The sequence below is a fragment of the Pezoporus occidentalis genome, unplaced genomic scaffold (genome assembly GCF_034315485.1).
Source record: "Pezoporus occidentalis ecotype Australia unplaced genomic scaffold, CSIRO_AGI_Poc_V1 ctg102, whole genome shotgun sequence".
In the NCBI taxonomy this organism is placed as follows: domain Eukaryota; kingdom Metazoa; phylum Chordata; class Aves; order Psittaciformes; family Psittacidae; genus Pezoporus; species Pezoporus occidentalis.
In genome coordinates, this window is record NW_026912801.1 from 1,896,210 (window position 1) to 1,909,005 (window position 12,796).

General features: G+C 53.8%; 1 long non-coding RNA gene across 1 annotated transcript in view; it reads right to left on the reverse strand.

Annotated features, from left to right (window-relative positions):
* Positions 1-371: 371 nt before the first annotated feature.
* LOC134161175 (uncharacterized) overlaps positions 372-12,796 on the reverse strand; it is a 37,752-nt gene continuing 25,327 nt past the window's right edge. Inside the window, exon 2 of the long non-coding RNA XR_009963856.1 lies at positions 372-1,700. This is a non-coding gene — a long non-coding RNA (uncharacterized LOC134161175). The remainder of the gene's footprint in view (positions 1,701-12,796) is intronic.

The window sequence follows — 12,796 nt, forward strand, 5'->3', positions numbered from 1 at the left end:
ATTTCCACTTTCCCCTGCTCACAGCGACTGATTCCAGAGGGCTCTCAAGGGCAGCAGCAGCAGCAAAGGCTGCCCTGGAAGCATGAGCCAGGAAAGCTGATGGAGGGGAGGATGGTTCAGGGCACCCCCAACATCATTGGCGCAGACCCCAAACGCTGACAGACAGCCCCAGCACCAAACCCTCCCTGTTCTCCTGTACTGCAGCACCAGAACCACTCTCCTCACACCTTCCCTACTGAGGGGATCACATTTTTTTCCTCTCTTTCTCCCTCCTTTTTTCTTGTTTTACTACCACAGGGCGTTAAAGCCAGTCCTCCTATTAGGGGCGAGACATACTCAAAGCCTTAATGATAGATTAAACACCAAATACCTTAACATTTGAAAAATGACATTTATTATACAGAGTTGTAAATAGAGGGAAAAAATGACAATAGAACACAGTGTAGATCTTACATAAACTCCACCAGCTCTGTGTAATGACTATGATAATGTCAGTGCTAACAAGCACATAATTGGCATCACTGAGATAATTTTTGGCACCTTATGCAGAGGGGAAACTGTTCTGCATAATTATTTTACCTAGGAATATTCTTCATTTAACAGGTCTATTTGCATAACAGTTGGAACTTTTGAAGCTATAAAGGGTGTTTAATACATTGATTTGTTTTAGCCACAAAACAATTGCTTATTCATGAGAAATGGCACCTGAGGACTTTAATAATGGAGCCGCAGTGACCCAGTTGGAAGCCACAGGCTTTGATTGGATTTAGAGGTCCAGGCGGAGGCAGGATTAGCAGACCACTCACAAACACCTAACGAGCTTTTATAGACCGTATAAAACTGAGTCATTCTCTGCAGTAAAACTTTATTCCTTCAGCTTTTACGGAGCTGATCGCTTCAGCATTTCAGGGCTGGTGACAGGCACCTGCCTGGTGGCTGCATGCCCCTAACGCACCCAGAACGGTGGCACCAGGGTCCTTAACTCTCCATATGAGACCTGCAGCCAAGGAGATGCTCCTCAGGTTGGTTCTTCAAGCCCAGCAGCTGCAAATCACGCCCGTGACAGCAGGGGTTGCGATGAAGAGGATGTGTGGGGTGATGCATGCACGCCGTGCTGATGCAGGGATGGGAACTGGATCAGTGTGTACCAGGTCAGCAGTATCGGAGCGCTGGAGTGCAGGGATGAGAGCATTTTTCAGCCCAAGCACTGTCTTGACAGGTCAGGCTGATGAGCTCTCGGTGTCCAGGCAATGGCCCTGCAAACACACGCCAAGCCGTCTGGAAACATAAAAGATGTTGGAAGCCAGCCTTGGACTTCCATCACAAGCAGATGCCTGGCCAAGGTCCAGTGCTTGGGGGGGCTTTCTCTCTATGGCTCCAGGCAACCCACATTCATCTTTCTTTGTCACCCTGACTCAAGGGAACCTCACACCACCCTTGCCAGGTCCCACATTATATATCAGAGCGATGCGCTTGTCCCTTCCCAAGTACATCTCCAAAGCAGGGAATGACCTCTGGCTTCGGCTGGGTGTTCCACCCCAAGGCTCGGTGTGCTCATCCACCCAGCTGCCACCAGCATGATCCAGAGCAGCTCCAGGGCTCGAGGGCTGTGTTGGAAAAGTTCAGATTCCCCACAGGTTACACTTTGACACTTACTTGGCTTCTCCATCGCTGTTTCTGAACCTGCTGGCAAACAATTCCTGTAGCGAGGAAAGCACCAGCTACTCTCTGACAAACACTTTACATCCAGCAAAGCACTCTTGACACTTGGAGAGAAGGGACCGTCACTTGAGAAGCTGCAATTGCCTGGAGTTTCCTTGCAGACACTCAACAGCTCCCACGGCCACGCTCCTCTCAGCCCTGCGCCTCGTGCAGCCACTGCTTACAAAGGAAACCCTCAGGGAATATGACTGTGAGCAAGAACTTCGCCAGAAACCAGCAAGTCGATAACAGGAACCTTTTAAACTCCGCTTTTATGGAAACCACATCCAGTCCTTTACATCCCACATCAAGAAGGCCAGAAAGCACTGTTAGTAAATCACTACCGCAGCTTTGATTCTGCAAGGTCTCACGTATCCCTCAAGTTTCAACCTGTGAGAACTTCTATTGACTACCAAATTAATCATGTGCTTAAGTACCTCGCTCAACAAGAGCCCTAGAAATGACTTGCCAACAGTGTGACCACAAAGCAGCTCCACACTTCACCAGAGCAGAGCCAGGCTTGTGCGCAGTGTTGGATTCAGGAGCTGCAAAGCAAAGCCCCATTCCCAAGGTCTCACCCTGAGCCGTTGCTTGTACGGGAGCTCTTCACCCAGTGATGGTGGAGACGTGGGAGCTGCAGACCCCAGCTCACACCCCTCGGGGATGCTCTGAGCTCTGCTCCCTGTGGCTGTGAGATTGCTGCTGCACTGGATTCCTGCAGGCTTCTCTGCTCCCTGACCAGCAAACCGTGCCCCAGCTGAGCAGCAGCAGTAACTCATGGAGAGCTCTGACATCAGTTTCCCTGTGAAAAAGCTGGCTCTGTAGCTCTGTTATTGATTATTGATCATGCTTGTCCATGTGCGTCCATGGATGTGGGGGCACGTTTGCCTCTGCCCCTCTGCAGGCCTGGGACTTTCAGCTCAGCTAACTTTTTAAGGATTACATTCCATCCCTTCCCAAACAAGGCTGTTTGCTGTAGTGAAGAGAGGTCCGCAGCGTGTTTGTGCATGAGATGTTTGACTTCTGACTGGGTTTTGATGAGGTCTCCCTGCCTGCCCTTCTAGCGTATCTGCTGGAAGGAATAGACTGTACCGAGGCGATGGACTCGGATCCAACACATCGCACATTCCATCTTCCAAGGCCACCTCCCTGGCCTCTAACGTTCTGCAGAATGCTCTGCTCTCTGCTGTTTATGAACTTGATGTGCAAGCTTGCTGTTCTCTTGATGTGCCTCTCGCCCTGGCACATGGGCCCCATGAGCGTGACAGCAAACACCAACAGCTCTGCTCCATCCGCTGCATTACAAAGTCCTGAGCCTTAAATCATTGTCCTCATGCCAGGAGAGAGGCGTCCAACCTTGCCAGGCACTCGCAGGTCAGAGCTGGAGCTGCTGTGTTCCTCTCGTTGAGGGACCACAATTCCCGTGTCCCATTCACCCACCAGCTTGGCACTGCTGCTTTTATGGCTCCTCCAGGCCATCTGTCTCGGGATGGAGACCACGCTCACTCCTCTCGGATTTTTCCCCTTTCCAAGTCAGCTCTAGTTCAGTGGGCAGATTTATTGCTCCTCCTCCGTGCTCCCTGGCTCTGTGCCACGGCAGGGAAAATACCAGCTCAGGCAATATTCTGAACACAGGGGAACGTGGTGCTGCACTGATGGCCATCGGCATCCGGTGACCCAGCTCACAGACATGGTCCCCCCGAGCCCCAGGGCACAGGATGGGGCTCAGCACCCAGCAATGGGCCTGTGAGCCTGAGGAGGAAGACGCTCCCCAGGTAGATGCAGTGCAGAGCCCTGGTTCCCATCCCCGGCTCCGGAGGGCAGTAGGAATATCTCAGCACTGGAAGGATGGACCTGATGCAGGGAAAGCAGGAAGTCCAGGGAGCTCCGGCTCGCTTGGGATGAGGAGGAGATGGTCAAACTTGGCAAGATCCTGTGGGTTGGGGGCAAGGCCAGCAGCTGGGTAAGGCAGGATGGGAACCGGCCTCACAACAGGCTCCATGAAGGGGAATCTGGGGTCTGGCTGTTCCGCTCGTTCGGCTGATGGAGCCCATCTTGATTCAAGATGCTGAGGACATTATTGATCTAAACAAGTTGTCAGTGAAGGAGAAGTTGTAATTGCTGCTGTAGTTGCATTGTAACACACCAGCCCCGAAGGGAAATTAAAGTTTGTAGCTAATAGGGTTCTACGATCCTTCAGCCCTTGATGTATTGAATCTCGAGCAGCCCATGGAATACTGATTTGATGCACAAAGGATAACTTTTAACAGTGGCTGCACCTCCCGTTCCTCCCAATTCCATTCCCCTTCCAACCCTGTTAGGGGGGGAAGCTGCAGTGGCTCACCACGCACTAGCAGCATCAGATCATCGAGCCAGCATCCTCCCTCCTCTGCCCTTGGGTCTCCTGCTCCATCTCCCACATTTCTCTGAGTATCTGATTCTTGCTCTGTGACTAAAACAAGCAGGAATGATGTCCAGGATAAGGCAGTATTGCTTGTCGGGGGTGTGTGCACATGCACACTGTGAGAATTAGCCAGGACTGGCTCACCTCTGCATGGCTCCCTGCATGAGGGACCATTTCTTAGCTTTAAACTGTAATAATTCTTCCAGTGCCTGGGGGAAGATGGGATCAGCACGCTGACAAACACGAGGAAATACAATCCCCATGTCTAACAGAAGTGTGCCCATGACTTGCTGGCAGCATCCCAAGGATTTTCCAGTGTACAGGGAAATGGGTACCTTTGGATGCAGGGGTGGGAAAAGGGGGAATGGCTTTAAACCTCTGGATGCAGCACGTGTTGCATATGCACCTATGTGCACACACCCCCCCCAGCCCCACGGCTGTCCCTGCTTTGGCTCTGCAGAGCCCGGCGAGGCTCCAGCTCCAGCCTGCCCAGGAAGGAGCTCAGCCTGGGACTCCTCTCCCTCAGCTGCCACCGCTTCTGCCACCTCCGTTCCCAGGGCAGGAATTCTGCGGGAGGAGCACCGCTTTCCTGCATTCAGCTCACAGCGAGGGTGCAATCAATGCCTCCCTGTCCCGCCTGGCTCTGGTTTCCTTAAAGAAGCAACTGCTGATGTCTCTGCCCGCTCCCCCGTTAACCACCTGCAATCATAAAGCAGGAATGTGCCCACGCTCCTGCCGCAGAGGTCACTAACCAGGGAAGTTAACAGTCCTCCGGCTTTTGCCGGGGGATGTCGGCGTGGGGATCGGCATTCCCGGCGCACATCCCGCTGCCCCGTCACCTCCGTCTCCAGCAGCCGGCCCTGGAGATGCATCTCGCCCGCCTCCACAAGACACTTGGATTCTGTGCTGTGCAGACACTCTCGCTAATTACTGCAGTTCATTAGTGCTGCAGGTTCCTCAACCGGCCCGGCCCGGCCCACGAGGACGTGCCGCTGCCCCTGCCCACCGGCACCGCACCGACACCACGGCGATGGGCACCCCCGCTTCATCCCCGCCTCCCCAGCTCAGCAGAGGGGACCCCCGCTGCCCGGCGGGTCAGGGAGGCGCCCCGGCTCCTAAATCCCCGCTGAGGACAGCAGGCAATTTAGACCTGAGTGCAGCAACTAATTAAATCAATATGAGATAATGAACAGCAATTAGAGGTCCAGCTAGGCACATCTTCTCTTGTAAATACTGTTTCTCTCCCAACGGGAAGCTCTTTTTTAATAATCTGTTTGTGTTTCATTTCCAGGAGCTGTAATTCCCCAAAGAAGCAATTTGGGAAAGTGATTTGTTTGTCTGTATAATTGCCAAAGCACTTAGTTAGACTTGTTTGTTTTTCTTTGCTCCTGCTACTCCCAGAAAGAAACAATGCAGAGAGAGCTGGTGTCGCTTCCACTTCGTTCTGATCTTTGTCACCCTCTGCCCTGTGCTCGGGAGCTGGCTCCTGGCTGGATGCGAGGCGTCACCTCGGACACGGGCCCCATCGCCGGGGCTCGGGGGGGGTGAGGACCACAGAGGCAAAGCCGCGTGCGGGCCATCGGGGTGTCGCCAGCCCTATTTAGCCCTGTGCTTCTGCAGAGCCTGACCCGCTGCATCCTCTTCATCCCCCCCTCACGGTGCAGGGGTTTCCCCACAGTCACTCCAGAGCTTTTTCTACCTCCCCCTGAGCCGCACAACCAGTCCAGCCTATCCCTCCCCTCAGACATCCCAGGGTCCCTGCTCACAGCGGATCTACCTCCTCAGCTCACCACACAGGGCAGGAATGCGACAGAACTGGCAGATGGGGCTGGGAATGACGGGCGCTCTCACTGGTACAGACATCACCCGGCAGCAAGAGGTGATGGGGCGATGGGTGGGAGCAAGCTTGAAATTGTCTCAGGAAGTGGAGCAATCAGGATGATTCCTGTGTTTCAGCTCCACCTCTGTGGGGTACATGTCCCGCAGCCTCATTCAGAACAGCACCCTCCTGGTGCTGCTAAGGCGGGGTGCCCTCGAGGGTGGGCTGGTTTCCTGGGGCTCCCATCATTCCTGGTGACATTCCCCTGCGTTCAGGAAGCAGCAGCAGCCCCTGGAGCCTTTCACATCCCCTCTTGGTCCATAGGACCACCGGGAAGCAAACCCCATCCCAACCGTGTCTTGCATCTGTGCCCAGGGGTTTTGCACTGACCGGATGCTCTGGGACCAGCTTTTGGATGAGAGCAGCTCCTGCCACTTCCCCTGTGAGCACCTCACCGCACTCCGTCACATTAAATCTCAATAATCTCTCAAATTAAACCATGCCCCTTGTTTATGAGCAGTGAAATGCTTCCCTGAGCTTGAGTTACTGCGGGACAGACGACGCTTGGTGTACGATCCTGTAACCGGGTATCTGGTGCTTGTTTGGTTTGCAGCCAATTAGACATCGAACAGGTTATGGTCTGCCTGTGTTAAATACCGCTTCCACGCTTCCTGCGGGGATTAGCTGTTATTTAATTCAGCCACACCGCAGGCTCTGTGCTATGTCAGGCCATGGGGGCCCCAGCAGCCCCCGTGCTCGGTCCGTCTGGGTCCCTATTGTGAGCGGGAGGATGAGGATGGTGCCTGGATGGGGAAGCATGGAAACCAATGGGCCAGGGCTGGGCAAAGAGGGGCTGGGAGAGCCCCCCCCCCATCCCATCAACACATCCCACACTGCAGGAGGGGAACGTTCTGCATCCAAAATCCCAGCGCGTGTTTTCCTTCCCTGTCTCCTGGCTCCTCCAGGGCACACGTTCGTACTGTCTCTCTGTTCCACATCTCAAACCCTGGAGCTGCTCAGTGTTTTCCTTGCGGCTTTGAAAGGAGACAGGCATATTTTGACAAACTGAGATTATCTGAAATCATCTCGCTCAGAGTGAGTGGTTGCTGTATAGAACTTAATTATAAATTAATTAATCGCGGTAAATTTACAACCCAAGCTAGAGGGAGAAAGAGGCAGGAAAGATGATTTGAGAGCGAAGACAGCGCGCCTGGAACGTGCAAAGCCAAAATCAGAGCAAAAACTCCCATTGCACTGAGGGCAGTGGATATCACTGGGGGCAGTGTTTGTCCTCTAATCTGGCCTGGCAGAGGAGCCCCATGGTGTCCCATGGGTGCTGGACCCAGGGATGGCCACAGGGCGAGGACCCTCTGACACCCCCCCAGCATGGCACCACCATGCCCCAGCTTTAGTTACTGGTGAAGAGGTTTATCAGCAAAAGTGCTTGGCAATGGAAGTTGGGAAAGAGAGTAAAGACTCTAAATAATAAGGTAAGATTCTTTTAGATACCTAAACCCAGGATCACTAAAGGGAAAAGGACACACTGACAAGTTCCTTTCCTTCGCAGCAGCCTCCCCCGGCTCTGCCTGCTTCCGAATGACCACATTTTAAGGTTTTGAAATATCAAATTATGGTCTCTTTAAGCGCCTCCAGTTTCAGTTCTGGAGCAAGGAGCTGGCTGCCAGCGAGCCCTTGGGCAGGAACGAAAGGAGCAAGTGACGGCTCTGCATCGCCCGTCCCCACCAGGCAGAGGCGGACGTTGCTCCAGCCCCGTTCCCCAGCACATGGCGTGATGGGCACACCGCTGTCCCCGCAGGCTTGCAAAGGGCTGCGAGCAGCCTGGCGCAGCAAGCCGCAGAGCCGGGGCAGGCAGTGCCATGGCACATCCCTTGCCATGCGGGAGCCCTGGGGAGCAGCATCAGCAGCTCCAGCCCCACCAGGAGCAGGGAACATCACTCACACCGCCATGGGCCACTGCAGCCACAGAGAGGGCTGCTTCCCTGCCTGTGCTCAGCAGACAGGGAATGAATCCCGATCAGCGCCTGCCACCCGTGTGCTTTAAAAGCAGTTGCTTTCCTGTCAGAACTTTGACGGTAGCTGTGTGGCAAAGACTTGTACTTCTGCTTACAAAACAGAGCTGGGATTTCTCCAGGGAGCCTGCGGATGCTGAATGTGTAAAGCTGCTTCACCAGCCTGAAAGAGGGCTCGACACAAACATTTGCATTTTTGTTTTGCTGCTGCAGCTCTAACGGAGCTTTACAGGGCAAAGGAAGGGCCCTTCGGTGTGCCCCGGTGCTGCTCGTGGGGCGAGCCTCGGTCATGGATGAAACCCAGCATTCCAAACCCTCTCCAGACAGAGAACTGCTTAACCTCAGCGGAGGCCAAGCTGATCCAACACTCTCCTTCCATGCACAGAGCACTGCCCCTGCTGCCATTCCCTCCAGCATCCACTGCTCCCCCTCGTGCGACCCCACACTTAGGTGTGTAAATCAAAGCCTTGAGTCCAATGCAAACTGGGAGATAAAGAATCAATACCAAGGGCAATAACCAGAGAAATAAGAAGGAATTTACAGCCTGACGAGACAACAAAATAAAACCTAATGATGGACAGGGAGACCCCAGACCAAAATCCATCATTGACCAAGAGGTGCATGCAAGGCACATGAACAGTGTGTGACGGTCGGGTCCGTAGGCTGTAAGGGTATAAACCCCCAGGGATTTCTTTGTTCTGGGTCCCTTTCTGGGGGCACCCAGAGCTGCTCCTATTCATAGAATCACAGAATCATAGAACACTTAGGGTTGGAAAGGACCTTAAGATCATCCAGTTCCAACCCCCCTGCCATGGGCAGGGACACCTCACACTAAACCATCTCACCCAAGGCTTTGTCCAACCTGGCCTTGAACACTGCCAGGGATGGAGCATTCACAACCCCCCTGGGCAACCTGGGAGCGTTCCTGCACCACTCCACTATTAACTTCTTTTCCTAAGAATCATAAACCTGAGACACTGCTGGGGAAACCCAGGGCAAAGGCTTCCCTTCACCAGGGATTCCCTCTGCCCACCACGTCCCAACCCTGCTCCATCACCGGGGAGAGCCGGGTGATGCGCTCCAGCCCCAGCCTCGAGGATAACGTGAGCTCGGGAATCATTCAGAGGAACCAGCGAGTCCCTCCAACACCAGCTGTTTCCCACCAAAGCTCTTTTCCATCCACATCAAAACATCCCGCGGGGACCTGCTCGTCTTGATGAATTTTTCAATGAGAGAATCCCAGATCAGAACTGATCCGCTCCCACTTGCTCCACTCTCAAACGTTTCAAAGCCAGCAGTGAGTTACGGTGTATTTCTTCTTTTCCTCCCGGTTTATTAGAACATTTTAGCAGCTGTCACTTTGTGGCACTGCAATGAGGTTGTTTCAGTGTTTATGAATTGGAACGTTTCCTCAGAATTTCCATTCAGGGAAATACAGATTTCCAGCTCTGCAAACTCACTGTGGGGGCAGAGAACAAAGATCCCCAATGCTGAGCCCCCTCTGGGAAGGCACCTTGTTTTCCAAAGAGGTTAAATAAACACGAAGCTGAAATGCTCCTGCTTCACCCCCATTCACTGAACATTCATTTTGTATTGTGGGTCTCCGAGCTGAGGGTTTCCCTTTGCTGACTCCTGTCCCACCATATACAACAAACCACCCCGAGAGGTAAACCCCTTCCCCTAACAGAGCCCATCTTAATTCCTGGTGTCTATCCCTAAATGCAAGGAGAAGAGAACCCTCTTTTCCGCAGAGCCCGTTCCGTCCCCTGCTCTTCCCCTCTTCCGGAGCCAACATCGGAGTTTTGCCAACTTTAAACGGTTGTTGTAATTATTTTCTGTTATTTCTAATAGAACATCACAAATGAGCTGTCACCGCTTCCAAAGGTTACTGCACGTGTAAAACACTGTCTGCCCGATCCAGAAGGGCGGTAGTTTATGCAATTATGAAGTAGCACATCAGGAAAAGCCAGCCTTTCCCTCGCGACTTGCATAATTCATCACTCATGCTGTTGTCATGGGCAGAACCTCTCGCAGACAACACAAATTAGGTTTGCATTCTCTTCCCTAATTAAAAGTTTCCAAGTTTAAAGGAGGAGAGTTTGTAAAACTGCTCAAGCCCCGAGACGCTGGAGATGCAGCGGTAAAAACACAAACCCAAGAGGCAGGAATAAACCAGTTTTCTGCTTCCTCTCTCCCGAGTGGGCAAGGCTGTGAGGGGCCTCAAGTGTGTGCATGGCCCTGGGTGTCTGTGTTATATACGTGTAGATGCTTATATGTGCATACGGGCATGGTTACCTGCACACGTGTGTATGTGTATTTGTACATCTAGCTGCAGCTCAAAGGAATCAGGAGTTTCAAGCACCTCGAACCCCTGCTGGAGGCTGGTGATGGAGCAGCCCTTGTCATGGAGCTCCAAACCAAACACAGCTTCTCAATCCAGCACCAAATCTGGACCCAGCAGCCAGCAGAGAGGACAAAATGAGGTGCCAAGGATGCTCTTCGCACCCTGGTACTGCAGGACATGGAGCAGCCGTGAGTCCCCTGCCTGCCCTGGCATCCCGGGAAGGGGCTGCAGTGCTGGGATCTGGAGCATGGGACAGGGAGCAGGGGGATGCTGGGTGGGTTTTGTGATTGCTGCTGCTGCTGCTGCTGCTGCTGCTGAGAAACCACTGGAACAAAACCCAGCAGCAAACAGAGGTGGTAACCAGCGCTCGGAACATCCTTTGTGCAAAGCATCACCCATAAATCAGGCTGAAATCCTGCAATCCCAGGACACAGCAGCCACATTGCCCCAGTCACCCCCCTGTGCCCTGCAGTGAGACATCGCCCCCCTTCAGCCAGCCAAGGGTCTGCCCTGGGAGCCACGCTCCCGGTGAAGGGATTCCAGGAAGGGAAGCAACAAGGCTGCCTCGGAAGAGGCCAAGTCAGAAGCAGCGGGCCCCGTTGCCTAATGGGACTTATCAATTATTATCTCAGACCATATTTCTTTGAGGGGTGATTGTTTCACAGAGCCTGACATCTCATATAGCTTTAAATTACTCACAACCGGGACGCCTTACAAGATAGCAGTAAAATCAGGAGAGGATTGGGCAATGTAATTATAGTATGGAAATGATGTTGATCGCTCAAGCAGGGAACAGACCTTGAGTCAAAGCCTGCTCCGTGCTGCCCACACCTGCAGGGCCTGGGAGCTGCCCCAGCCACAGCTCCTCCTTTGGGACCTGCCAACGGGCTGGTGGGGCACCGGAGCAGGGGTGGGCATGGGGCTGGCGGAGGAGGGAGAAGGGAAATGAGGCCACAGCACTCAGGGTGGTTACAGGGGTGCAGCAAGCCTTTGGGCTGGGGGTGAGCAGAGCACAGCTCTCCCTGGCTCAGCAGGACCCATGGAGATGCTGCTCAGGGCCTGTGCCAGGGGTGGGTGCCTTTGGACACCAGGAAAGAAGATTTTTATTCATTTATATAGATTTTTACAGGATTTTCTGGAAAGCAGCTCAGCAGGGCCCTAGCTGGTGTGTCTGCCAGACACACTGGGAAGTGCAGAGATCGACAAGGCCAGGATGGAGAGGGGGGATATGGGAATTACAGTTGTTGATTATGGATGTTAGTGCCTTTTTTCCCTCCATTTCAAGGATTACTGCTCCCCCCACTTCCCTCACGATACAGATTTGTGGTTTATGGTTGCTAATCGTAAGTGCCTCCACCTGAGACATCATTCCCAGCTACCGTTCACCTCCTCGGCGGCAGAACAAGCTCCCAGACCCCACTCACCCATCAGGAAACCACAGGTAGAGCCTGAACCCCCTGCTTGGCATTCTGCACACTGCTGCAGTCTCCCTGTGAGCCCAGGCGCAGTTCCCGTGCCAGGGGCAGGACCCGCTGGTACCGGTACCAGCGCTCCCCAGGCTGCTGCAGCGAACAGGGGGATGGTGTGAGCCTGGCTGGATACTTGCTGGTGACAACCAGCGAGGCTGTAGGAAAGCAAATGAATGTCCCTGAGGACAGTCACACAGCAGTGCCTTTGCCTTCAAAGGCAGAGCCCTGGTGGGAGGGCTGGGCAGGGAGCAGTAGCCTATGGGCACAGATGACAGGGCTATCAATTTGATGTTTTTAAATGCTGGAGCAGGAATGCTGCTTCCAGAGGAGCTGAGGGGGGAAGGCAGGAATCATGACTTGCCTCTTTTATTTAATTAAAAAGCCTGCTCTCTCCCGCTCTTCACACGTTGATGCTCTGTCAGGCTTAACAAGCCGCTGTCAATCCATCGCCAGCCCTGGCTGGTGCTCGGAGGAGCAGGGAAGCCAGGACGGGGCTCGGGCACGCAGCCACCACCAGCTCCTCCCTGAGCCCAAACCTGCTCCGCATCCCAACAACCTGCAGGCGGGGCCGGGGGAGGCCCAGCTCCACGCAGCATCCCTCCGGGAGCAGAGCGCAGGGGTGCTGGGATGAGTCCATCCCCTCCAAGCGTCTCCCTCAGCACCCGCTCCCAGCTGTGCGTCCCCACAGAGGCAGATATCCGCACCCTCCTCATGCGGGAGCCCTCCGGCCCCCAGCCTCGCTGCAGGAACACCCTGTCTGGAGCGCTGAAATGATCCTGGATAATGAGGTTAATGAATATGTTCCTCTAAGCCCAGAGGCGCTGGGGAAGCCGGGATCCGAGCCTGTCTCCACCGGCTGCAGATGTGCGCCGGGAGCAGGTATTGTCCAAGGGTTCTACAGCGCAGATGTGCTTCAGGCCATGCCAGGAGATAATAAATCACTGTTTAGACAAAGCCTTTTAAGGATGCCTGCAGATTAAAAGGGGGTGTGTGGCTCTGCCCCAGCTTCTCCCTCCTCCGGGAACAGAG